General features: G+C 38.4%; 1 long non-coding RNA gene across 2 annotated transcripts in view; it reads right to left on the minus strand.

The window, feature by feature from the left end:
• The window catches only part of LOC148126370 (uncharacterized), a 313,275-nt gene that overhangs the window by 220,614 nt on the left and 79,617 nt on the right, over positions 1-13,044 (minus strand). Inside the window, exon 5 of one of the 2 annotated variants that reach the window (XR_015742617.1) lies at positions 2,629-2,707. The exons of the other annotated variant lie outside the window; for it this stretch is intronic. This is a non-coding gene — a long non-coding RNA (uncharacterized LOC148126370). Of the gene's footprint in view, positions 1-2,628; positions 2,708-13,044 lie in introns of those variants that run through there. 2 annotated transcript variants of the gene reach the window in all.

Below are 13,044 nucleotides of genomic sequence, written 5' to 3' on the forward strand. Positions count from 1 at the left end.
CATTGCTGCCTTCTGGGACTATTTTAGATTATCCAGTTTAGCCAAGTAATTCGAAGTTGTCTCCCATCCAGATATTAACCAAATTTAACTCTAATTATGTTTTTAAGTTAATTGCCAAATAGAGCTTTCCATCCACTGTGGACAATGTGTCGTAGAGTATAGAACTAATCAAATAAAATACAGGGCAATTATTTCTGTAGCAATGGAATTTTTGAAGTCACTCTGAGTATGTTTTGATAGAGTAGCCAGACATCTCACCTTCCTTTTACATCATTGTAATATATAGAACGATTGAAGTTAGGAAGAATTCGGCGGTATTTTCTTCTTTATATCTGTCTCTATACCTGCAGCAATCAATTAAAGAATCACCATTCTTCTCTTTCTCCTCACTGAACAATTGACATTTGTAGTGGAAATGCCTTTTACAATTATTTTAGTACTTCCACTCATATTACATTGAACTCCAGAGTGTTAAATTATTTCCATTTTGCTGTGTTTGTGAAATTTAAAAAGTAAAAAGGTACTACTTTGAGTAAATTGCATTAAAATCAATGGCTACAGATGTAGGAATGATATAACTGAGTTGCTTTTGCTGACTAAAGACCTTTCCTCTTTTCTGATTACATCAGTTTAGCCTTGAATCTGAATAACACTTCCATGTTCATGATTAGAAAGGGAGAAAGTTCCTCATTGTCATATTAAACTTTAGTTTTTTGTTTACTCTAGAATATAGTAACCACTTTATGTCTTATGTGGGATTTTGCTTGCAGCTTAGAGTAGTGATGTGGAATTTTTACATATGTTAATGTTATTATTTTAGAGCTCTATTTGGACTTTTTGCGGACAATTGGATTGGAAAAAAACATTACTATAATGAAGTTATTGAGTTATGGAATGAAAAGTTTAAATTTGTTAATTAAGAGGCTGTGAAGAGGTTATTTTGTTGCGATGCATTATTGCTAGAAGAACTACAACAGCAGAAAACTCCAATACCATCTAATATTTTACCAGGTAAAATACAGACTTCTATCTCTATCATGATGGTGGAGATACCCCATATCCTATAATTTCTGCCTGGAAAATATTGGTTGATTGACCCAAACATTGGTTGATTGTTTGGTTATGACATATAATATGTTGATTTTTTCTTTCAATTAGCACGATTTGCATGCTGTCTATTCATATGAACTTTTGTCTACTTGAGTACCTTTTGTTATTGCCAATGCATTTCTTGGGAGTCAACACACTTCCTAGGCACTTTCAGTTAAATCAGATGAAAATGTCATGAAATAGTTTCTCCTATGAACCATTTTCAAGTGATGCAAGCAAAAAATATAAGATGTGGAGAAATACATAATAGTATGTAATCTGAGAAATAAAGAGTATCAGACAGATGGAGACAGCAATACAGCAACATTAACCATCTCATAATAATTAAGTAAAGCACACTCCGAATAAAATTAAAAAAACCTAAAGTCTTTTTCATGTCTGAAGATAACCTTTCATATATCAGAGAACAGTTTGTTACAAGGAGTACCGCAAACACAAATTGAATCTTCTTACATTCAGTAGATAGCATTAGATGAGATGGGAACAATAAGACCAACTACAAGTTTCGAAGTAAATAAAACTGCTTAAACAATGCAACAAAGCTGGACAGAAGAAAATGGAATTTGCTTAATTTTTAATTAACAAAATAAACTTCACTGGCCAAAGAGAATTTGTTTCCAGTACAGCTTTTCCCAATCATGTTTACTGTTAAAACATAGGTTTTGATGAATTGTTTAAAGGAGTATAGGCTTCCTTGAAGCATCTGTTTGCACATATTTATAGGATATACACCATAGTATGAAATGGTCTTTAAATCTTTTGTTCTGACTCTCAGAAAACATTTCTATGAATGCAATACTGGTTTTAATCATTAAGCAGACGCTGTAAGCCATATGCTCCAGGTGCCAAGCAATTTTGTGGAGATCCTTCTCAAGGGGAAAGGCTTGGAACTAATTATAATAAAGAGAACATCAAGTCTAATTGTTCAGTTGAAGTTGGATTGCATAATTTCCACTCGTTCTCTAATGAATAATACATAATACATTTATATAATAATACATTTAAATGGAAACTACACAAGGAAACTTGGGGGGCGGTGTAACGTACAAGTATTTTGAAAATTGTACATTGACTACTTGATGCTCTTTTAAAAGAAAGCAACTTACCTTTGTGTCTGCTCTACACAATATCCTAAGGAGCAGGACAGACATTATTATTGTTGGATTTCCTGTCTCTTACATAATATGCCACATGATGGTGTTCTGAGGTTATCCAAGCCTTCCCCAATCTCTAAATCTGCCACAACCTGAATTTCCAGTTTCATCATCTTGGCAAGGAATTCTGTTTCATTGGGCTCTCAATCTTTCTAACTGGACCAAGTTGGACAGGGGATGATTTTTTTACTCTAGTTTCTGAGGGTTATAAGAACACATCCAGGGAAAAGCTAAAATCATAAAGGAAGCCAGAAATATTTGGCCTTTTTGTTTGGCTTCTTGTTTTAAGGTTTTTTTTATTTTTTTTAAATGAAGGGAAGAGAGATATATTAAGTTTTGTGGTGGGTTAATATAAATATTTTAGCCCCTTACCAAGAAATTAGGCTTAATCTGTACTGAATTTCAATGATGTGATATGGGATCTTTTGGAAGTCCCCAAAAACCTAGGAAAAATAAAGAGAGAAAGAGTGCATTTCAGGGTTTACCAATTCCTGAGGTTAAAGAAATGCTAGATGTCACAGAGGAAAAAGCTGCATCAAACATATATGTGGCTTAGACCCTTTATTACATTGGGTCACTCAAAGGAACTGCTGTCTGAAATTATTGTCATGAACAGATAAGATGTTGAAGGGAACCATTCAGAGGCCATAGTGAGATGGATTTGCAGTGACAGAAGTATATTGTGGCTTTATGCTGCTAGGCCTGCTAGGCAGAGCAGGTTATTGAAAAATACATAGTTGAGATAAACATTTTGTGTACAATAATATATTCATTAAAATGTACTCTCATAAACAGGCTCCAATTATGGAATGTTTTATTTAAGTAGGGAAAGTTAAAAGTTGGTTAAAGGACAATAAGTTAGCAATCTCATTTTCTAACTGCTTTCTGAAATTGCCTATGAAGCATCTTAAAACAGAGATTTTCAGAATGACACAAGTTTAAGAACTTAAAGAATTTGAAATAAATAACAAAAGCTAAATAAGATTTTAATCTAAGAAAATTACACATTGACTAAGGATCCAAATAAATTTGTAATATTGAAACTTTTACAATAAGATTTTGTAATAAATCATAAAAAAACAAACAGCTTCTCATGGGAAATAGATCTGTTTTGATTTTTGTAACAAAAATAAATAATTTATTTTTAAAAAAGTTGACCTTAGTAAAAGACTAAATATTTTAGGCAGAGGAGGGAAAATAGAAGCCTACTATTTGTGTTAATAAATTGGAGCCTACAAAAATAACCCAAAATGCTATCACATTGAAAATATTACAATAGACTTTTCAAGAATGGAGACAGAAATTAGTAGCCCCAATATCAAGCATTGTCAATCATGATTGTTGCCTCTATAGATAGACAATGCCCAAAACATGTTATTGCACAAATATATGGGACAAATATACAGTAGATGGTACAAAAAGTGGATCTACAAATATCATATCAAAAGAATGATTTGGAGAAGGATGTCTCATTTGATATACCAAAAAAAAAACACCCCAAAAACAAACAAACCCTGGCTGATGTTTAAAAACTCAAAAAGAAAGACAAATGTTAAACCAAGAAAATGGCCCAAATTCTTATTAGATTTATAAATGTGATTTCTTAAAGACATGAAGAACTCTGTGGAGTGGGATAAAGAAAAGTAAAAATAAATCAAATTCTATAATAATATTTGAATGAACTAAAGATTAAAGCTGTTAGGAATATAAAATTAGTTTATTTGATCAAGATTAGAACAAGATATATTGTTACTTTGGCAACCTTTTATGGACTTTTGCTGATACCAGGATTGAAAAGATGATGACATATTTTTTTATTGCTTATTGCCATTGAGCTAGAACCAATTAACTACATTTCCTACAGAAATATCACTTTGAACAGTGTCTTTCAAACAATGCAACCATATCTTGGAATTCAATAACCACACTGACTGAAACCTACCCGTATTTGTTTTCTGTATAACACTTCTCGCCCTGAATAGAATCAGGATAGATAGATCTATATATATTTTATGAACCTATGCACATGTTTAAAATAATAAAATGCACAACTGTAACTATATGTATGTCCAACCAGCTGTTCCATGATTATCAAGTTGGGTAGTAAGAGAAGGAAATGTTGAAATTATTGAAGCAAGTAACACGATCCACTTGGTGACAATTTGGTGCTGGTACTGGCCCTCTTTTGTTCATTCAGTGGTCATTTGGCCACCTTTTTTGATACAGCTCTGAGTTTATAATAAGTTTAAGCCTCAGTTCATTACATGGTTGATTCAGGCAGCAGGGCTGTCTAGGAGTACTTTAGTAAACAGCTGTTTTTCAGTGTACAAGTCAAACATTTTCCCTCCATCAATTCATAGAAGGCACACATGTGCAAAGCAAAAGTATTTGGATTTGTTGAATCCATGTAAGTAAATTCTGTGTTTTGAGAGCTTGATTGATAGACCTCTGATTTTAGGGGCCGCGATGGCACAGCAGTTAGAATGCAGGGTTGCTGACAAATTCTGATTGCCAGCAGTTCAGCAGTTTGAAACCAGCTCAACCATGACTCAACCTTCCATCCTTTCTGAGATAAGTAAAATGAAGACCCAGATTGTTGGGGCCAATATGCTGACTCTGTAAACTCCTTAGAGAAGACTCTAAAGCATTGTGAAGCAGTATATAAGTCTAAGTGCTATTGCAACTGCTATTTTACCCACACTTCACATGGCAAGAAATTCATATTATGTTATCATGGTCAATAAAATTATTTCTATATAAGTAAAGCTATGTATGTGAAATATGATGTATTTATCTGAGTTCAGTAAAATGAGAGAAAAGTGTCTCTGAATTTTAAACTTGTGCAATGTCTCAGGGGGATTATTTGTTTTGACAATGATTCAAGTGAGGCATTATTCTGAAGTTGTTTTCCAAAGCAAACACACATGTGCTTCTGAAAATTACATAGCTTTTTGTTGTTTTTAGCTTTTTGTATAATTTTATTTTTGTATTTTTTATATATTAAATTTTTGGGTATCCCATTTTCCTTATGCTGGTCTTCTACCACTATACATTAATACCTGGTCATATTGCTCTGGTTTGTCTGATTTCTGAGGCCTCCTCTAGCAATTACAATTTTCAGCTCCTGAAGGCACAGACTTATTGGGATCACTAGAACAGGTTTCTATGTGCCCTTTGCAAGTCATGTGTAGAAACCCTTTTTATTTAATAAAAGTGCTAAATGAAATTTCATAGTGCATCAATATTCACTGCATCCATGACACCGAATCCTTCATCAATGCAAATTATAGCTCTTTTGCATATCCCTGCTAAAGGTGAAAGGCAATATTCTAGATTTAGAAACTAAAGGTGTAGCTGTTTGACGCGTCTCAATTGTGTTGGAGTTCAACTAATAGATTTGTCAGCCTAACTTTCAAAGAATCAACTGAGAATTAGTACAGAATTATTCTTCTTTTTTCTTTCTATTTGTAATTTTCTGACTGATGTTTCTTACCCAAATGAAATCTTCCACTTTCATTTAAAATGTTTAAAGATATCTTCACAAGTATAATAAAAATATTCAAGGTGATGAAAGACCAGGAATATGATGATGTTCTTGTAATTATTGCAGAGCTTGCAGGTACAAACCATCTGGCAGAACTGTTAATAGCAGCCTGTTCTATGAGTGTGTTAACTTTGTGAAAAGCTTTCAGAGACAGCACTCATTTATATTCCCAGCTATCTTTGCAAAGGTCAGACTCATCAATAAACAAAGGCAAAGGATCTATATGTTTATTCACACATTGGCTGCATTAGAAAAGCCATTTTGAAATGTTTAAGCAATTAACAAGGCTTTTGCTCTTTGATATTCTGAACCATTACAATTTTTAGATAATACGAAGATGAAAATCTAATGGCATTTTTTTTATCCATGGAAAAATGGGTTCCAAAAGCCCAATTCATGTGCGTTAAAACAATTTAGAATTTATCTTTGTCTACATCCACTTGAAGAAGGAAATGTATATGCCAGCAAGCCTGTACAATTCTCTCTGGGTATTTTTGTATATATCTAGACAATCCATGACCTATTTTGTCATCGTTTCAGAGTTATTTCCTTACTTAAACAGAATTACCTTCTGTCCTCGTCCCTCTTCCCTAATATGCCTAAAATAATGTTAAATATTGTTAAATTTTACTATTATTATACCTAAAAACTGTCCAAATTCTATGGAAAAGTTTCATATTTTTGAACTGTCATCATTCTTCCTCCTCCAATTTGCTCCAGAAGTAACTTTTTGAGGGTGCTGAAAGTTGTGCTTTGCATTCCTCTGTGTGTGTGTGTGTATGTGTGCGTGTGTGTGTTGACCTCTTTGCACAGTGGGTGTGGCCCAATACCAAGCTCACACAGAGCTAGTAGAAATGGCGTAAGTAACCATTGAAGCACAACATGCAAAAAGTCTGAAGTGTTTATTAAAACCAGATGATCTATAGTTTATTTCCTTGTAGAACCTTGTGTTTTTCCTTCAGACAAAGAAATGAAAAGCAATTTTCACAGCTAAAAATTACCTTTCCACAGAGGCTCAGCTGCAATTCTGTTATCTTTATTTTTCCTGGAGGCACAGACTTCCTTTTTTTTATGAAGATGAAGGGGAGAAAATCACTATAAGACCATTTTTACCTTCTATCACATTGTGTTTCATTTTGATGCATGTGAAGTCACTGAATCCCTGTTGATTACCTAGTCCTCTTCACAGAAGCTCATTAGTTTTCTCTTGAGTGTATTGACTATTCTCTGGTATTTATGGCAATCATTTAGACACCCAGGACAGCTTTGCCCCATATATCCACACTATCAAATAATCCTTGTATTTGTTTGAGTAAAACATTTGTAATCATGACTGATGCTTGTTTAACAGCCCTAGAGACTTAAGTACTCCATGACTTCATAGACTGAGCAATTCTATGGTACACTTAGAAATGATAAGAATATAGGGGTAGTTGGCTATTTATTATTATTATTATTATTATTATTATTATTATTATTATTATTATCATCATCATCATCATCATCTACTTTCACCAATCTTCTGAAGTTTATATTTTTTTATTATCCATCCTTTTTTTAAAAAGTGAAAACCATTTTGTGTTGTTTTTTTAAAAAAGATATATAAATATCAACTATGGTGCCCTTATTTTATGGTCCTCTGCTACCTCCCCCATTAAATTTTTATCTTACAGGATTCCTTTGAACAAGGCATGCTGCACAGGAGATACACATGAAGGCTGCTAGTGTCCTCTGATGCAGGCATCAGAAAGGACAGTCATATGTCTGTCCCAATACATTTATGCTGAGAATAATTGCTCTAAATGGCATGTTAGAAAATAGTGGACAGATTTCAAAACCTAGTGTCCCCATGTCCCCACCTGAAAGACAATCTGTCATTAAGGCCAAAGACATTTCTAAATATGTTGAGCTAACATGTCTCCAAATGAACAGAGATGACAATTAAATTTGGTGTTCCTATTGTTTTATCTGGGCTTGTTCAGCAAGATTGATTTTTTTTACAAAATAGGAATTACTATATGTTAGGAGCTATAATTTTTCAAGGCCACAACCAACAGACATCTTCACAATTTCCAAAATTGAAAAACACAAGGCAAGATGTTAATTAAACTATGGAAAAATAAGAAAAAGAGTCATTATATTTAAATTAGTGCCTGAAGTATTCATATTTGATGGAGTGAAGACGGTCAATTGCTTAATATAGTATCATCCTAGTGGACAATAAAGTTTCTTATCTAGCTATGGTGGATCAGGTGTTTTGGTTATTTTCACTGAGTTTTGAATCATGGACTTGAAAGTTGTCAGTGTATAGGAATCTGGAAAAAAAAAACTAAATATGTATGCATAGTTTTCCCACTATGTGCTACACCATCATTTAGAACTATATTTGGTAAAATAACATATGGGGGGGAAAGATATATTCTGATTGAGAAAGAAGTTCCCTGAGGATGGGCTCTAGCACAATTCCAAAAGTTTGGAAGACTAAACCTCTGGTCCTGGTGACCAATCCAGATTGGATCCTGCATGGGAAAAATATTTGCAGAGACTACAGAGCTTGTGGATTCTCAAACAGTAGGTGTCATGATCATTTACTTTGTATTTGTATTTACTTAGCCTTCTGATAATAAATATTTTAGCAGTAATGTAACTGCTAAAACTAGATGCTATCCAAAAGAAGCCACGGTTTCTTTCCTTGCACAGAACTGTAAATATTTTGCTATTAATATTGATAGAAATGTAAACCAAACTGAAAATGCAAGGTAATTCTAATTTGCATTTGTTGTATCTTGATTTGTCATTAGAGAAAAAATTCCTCAGCACTCAGCCCAAAGTGGAAGCTCTGTAACTTGATAAAAAGCTGGATAAGATGGGAACATATAAACACCATTGAAAATGACACTTGCATTTTAACTAGACCAATTTAATATAAACCTCTTTATTGAAGTTCCTTTTCAGAAAGGAATGTATAATAAGCTGAGAAAATGAGGAAAAATGAATTAATTATTGTTATTAAGCTAAGATGATGTAGACTTCAGAATTTGGTCTCCCAAGATTCTTCAGATAACAAGAACATCGTGTATTCTATTCGTTGTTATTTATTTATTTATTTATTTCCATTTATATGGCCACCTACCTTAGAGAAGTGGCTCTGGGTAGTTCATAACAATTAAAACTGGCAGAAAATATATACAGGAGATTACAAAATAAATATGCCATCTTGAATCAAGATTAAAATCAATCACCATCAATACAACCACTTCATGGTCTCCAATTGATACTCCAACCCCATACCCAGGAGCAAATCCATATCTCCAGGGTTTTGTGAAAGGCCAACAGGGTTGGGACCATTCTGATCTCTGAGAGATGTTGATATATGGGGCAGGCACCACAACAGAAAAGTCTCATTTCCTGACTCCTACCAGATGACACTCTTTAAGGGATAAGACCTGTAACATGATTCTTCTGAGAAATCTGATAAGATGGGGAAGGAGGGAGAGACTTCAGATGAAATCAGTTTTCCTATTCTAAAACAGCTGGTTTTTATTATATTTGAGGCCTGTATCCATGTGTTCACTGGACTTTCTGAGCAGGTTCAGTTAATTGCTGGACCAAACAGTCTATTTTTATCATTACACAAAAATCGGCATGACTTCAGATGTAATCAAAATAAACTTGTTTCAATGCAGCTCATAGAGAACAAGTAGATCTTCCACATCAAAATGGGATGTTAATTCTGTTATGTCCCTGGAACTTACCAAAGTCCCCACCCAGGTCCGTTCATGCTGCGGGGGCGTTTGCTGCCCCTCATTGGCTGGCCTCCCTCGACGGCCGGCTATAAAAGCCAGCTGCAGGGTCCGGCCAGCCGCTGATCGCTGTGAGCCTGCTCCAGGCAGGGCTAACACGTTCAGTCCTTTATTGTTACAATAAAGTCTTGTTGCATCCAAGCCCTGGTCTAGCCTCTCATTGCTCAACTACAACACTGGCGACGAAGGTGGGATGGCTACCAGAGGCAATCGGCAACCGCTGAAATCACTAAAACCGCTGAGCCGCAGCCGTGCCGCCGGAGAGCTCAGTCAGCAAGAGCGAAAGTAATAAGCGTCTGTAGCCGCTTGGTTAGCAAGCTACAGGGGAAAATGAAGCGCTGCGAGCCGCAGCCACTCAACACAAAAAGAGCGCGAAATTCAAACGGCTGTCATTTGGATTTCTTGCCGGAATACAGCGCGGTGCTGTTATTCCGAGTCACTGACGCTTACGCAGGCGCGAAATTCGAAGCGCTATCAGAGGCGGCAAGCCATTACTGCCTACGCTCTCCAGGAGCGCGAAATTCAAAACGCTGCCAACAGCCGTTGCAGCTTAGCCACAATTGTAGCCCAGAGAGAGAGCAGAGAGGTTCTGTGGAGCCTCTCCAGAGCTGTAGTCACTAGCCTGACAAGAGCGCAAGTGCCATTTTGTTGTCCCAGAGAGATTTCACAACAGCATAACTCGCAGGAGTCCTCATCATGAACTCCAACCCAGCCTTCCCACCATTCAAGCCGGAAGAAGAAAAGTGGGAGTCATACAAGAATCGTTTTAACCACTACATCGATGCTATTGGTCTGGCTGATGCTGGGGAGCACAGAAAAAAGTCATTCTTCCTCAGTTATTGCGGAGCCATCGTTTTTGATACCGCCACAGCACTCGTTGCTCCACGTGAGTTAAAGAATGTCCCCTGGGCAGAATTGCTGGAGATTCTCACCAATCATTACTCCCCAGACCATCACAAATCGTGAGGCGTTTCACCTTCCGGATGAGGAAGCAATCGGAAAAGGAAACCATCAACCAATATATGGCCGCCTTGAGGACTGCAGCCCTCCACTGTGGGTTCGGGAACTATCTAGATGACATGCTCCTCGACCAGCTCGTCTGCGGGGTCAAAGACCTTCACCTCCAAAGGCGACTACTCGCCAGGAAGGACCTCAACCTCTCCCAGGCCGTCGAGGAAGCCTTGGCAGCAGAGCTGGCAACCCAGTCAGCCACGGAAATTCAAGGTCCCGTTCCCAAACAAAGCTGCGCCACCGTTCATTCAGAAGAGGTAGTCAACGAAGATGATCCCAACGATCAAACAGACATCCACCGCCTCACCCATGCCAAACAACCACAGGCAGGAGCCAGGCAAGAAACCAACAGCGCACCCAAACACATCATCCTGTGCCTATCCTGTGGCGGACCTCACTCGAGAGCTACGTGCAAATTCAAGGGTGCCAGCTGTAACCATTGTCACAAAAAAGGCCACATCGCTAGAGTCTGCCAGGCCGCACACAACTCAGCACAAAAGGTTCCTTCCTTTTCCCATTCTGGGCCCCAAAGGCAAGTACTAAATTGTCACACTTGCTACCATGCTAACCACACCTGTCACTCTATTAGTAAAATAACACTCTCCATTTTATTAGAAGGTAAACCTTGTCGTATGGAGGTTGACACGGGGTCAGCGCTCTCAATCATCTCTTGGAGCACCCTCAAGAAAATCCAGCCCAGACTATCCAGAAACCAGCTCCAGAAGTGCCAGATCTCCTTGAGGGATTATCAGGGAAAAGACATTCCAGTACTCGGCAAAGGCAAGTTCCATGTTAATTTTAAAGCTTTCAAAGGCCACCTGCCTCTAGTGGTAGTTAACGGCAACCTCCCCAGTCTTCTGGGGCTTGATTGGTTCCCCTACCTCGGCCTAGGGTTAACAGGAGTCCATGCTGTCTCAGCTTCTGACACTGACTCCTTATTCACTGACTACTCAGACGTATTCAGCAATGAGTTAGGGTGTTATAACGGTACCCCCATCTCATTTGCAGTTGACCCCCAAGCGGTTCCAGTCCGGCTGAAACCGCGTAGAGTCCCATTCGCCATTCGGCCTAAATTGGATGCAGAGCTCGATAAATTATTAAAGCAAGGGGTCATTGAGCAGACAGACTTCGCCAAATGGGAGACGCCAATTGTCACACCCCTTAAAAAGGATGGCAGCCTGAGAATTTGTTCAGATTACAAAACAACGATCAACCGCTTTCTACAAGTTAGCGCGTACCCAGTCCCGGTCATTCAACATTTATTGCATACCTTTGAGCCTGGCAACATTTTTGCCAAGTTGGACATGTCACAAGCGTATCAACAGTTCCCTGTTGACAACCAAACAGCCGAACTGCAGACCATTGTGACCCACAGGGGTGCTTTCCGGTGCAAGCGTCTCCAGTTTGGCGTAAGTGTGGCCCCGGGCATCTTCCAATCCCTCATGGAGCGTATACTACAGGGCCTCCCTGGCGTAGTGCCCTACTTCGACGACATATTAGTCTCGGCCAGGGACAGGCCCCAACTCTTCCAGAGAGTCAGAGCAGTGTTAGACAGGTTCAGACAGCATGGCCTCAAATTAAAAAGAGAGAAATGTGCCATTGCCACTAGACAGGTGGACTTTCTGGGCTATAGAATTGACGCCTCAGGCATTCACCCCCTAGAATCCAAGGTCAAGGCAATTCATGAGGCACCCACGCCAACCACTAAAGCCGAGCTACAAGCCTTTTTGGGATTATTGAACTTTTATGCATCATTTCTACCTCACAAAGCATCAGTAGCAGAGCCTTTACATAGGCTCTTAGATAAAAAGCACCTTGGCACTGGGGACACAAGGAAGACACCGCTTTTCGCGCAGTCAAATCACTGCTCACATCAGACGCGGTCCTTATTCAATTTGACCCACACCTTCCATTGGTATTAGCCGCGGATGCATCCCCTTTTGGGATTGGCGCCGTATTAAGCCATAGACTACCCAACGGCTCCGAGGCACCAATCGCCTTCTTTTCCAGAACGCTCTCAGCGACAGAGCGTAACTATAGTCAGATCGACAAGGAGGCTTTAGCCGCAGTGGCCGCGGTTAAGAAATTTCATGAATTCCTGTTTGGCCACAACTTTGAGCTAATCACCGACCACAAGCCTCTCCTGGGTCTTCTTTCTGGAGACAAGCAGACTCCCCAAGTGTTGTCTCCCAGAATGACGAGGTGGACCTTGTTCCTGGCGGCTTATTCGTACAAGCTCATCCACCGCCCAGGAAAAACATTAAGCCATGCAGACGCCCTCAGACGCTGCCCCCTGCCAGCTCCAGCAGAAGACCCGGCCCCGGTCCATGCCATCTTCGATGTCACCGAGCTCGACCTTCCTGTCACCGCCCTCGACATCGCCACCAAATCCAAGGCGGACAAAACCATCGCCCAGGTACTG

The sequence above is a fragment of the Pseudonaja textilis genome, chromosome 3 (assembly GCF_049901715.1).
Source record: "Pseudonaja textilis isolate UNSWEBS1 chromosome 3, rPseTex1.2, whole genome shotgun sequence".
Taxonomy (NCBI): Eukaryota; Metazoa; Chordata; class Lepidosauria; order Squamata; family Elapidae; genus Pseudonaja; species Pseudonaja textilis.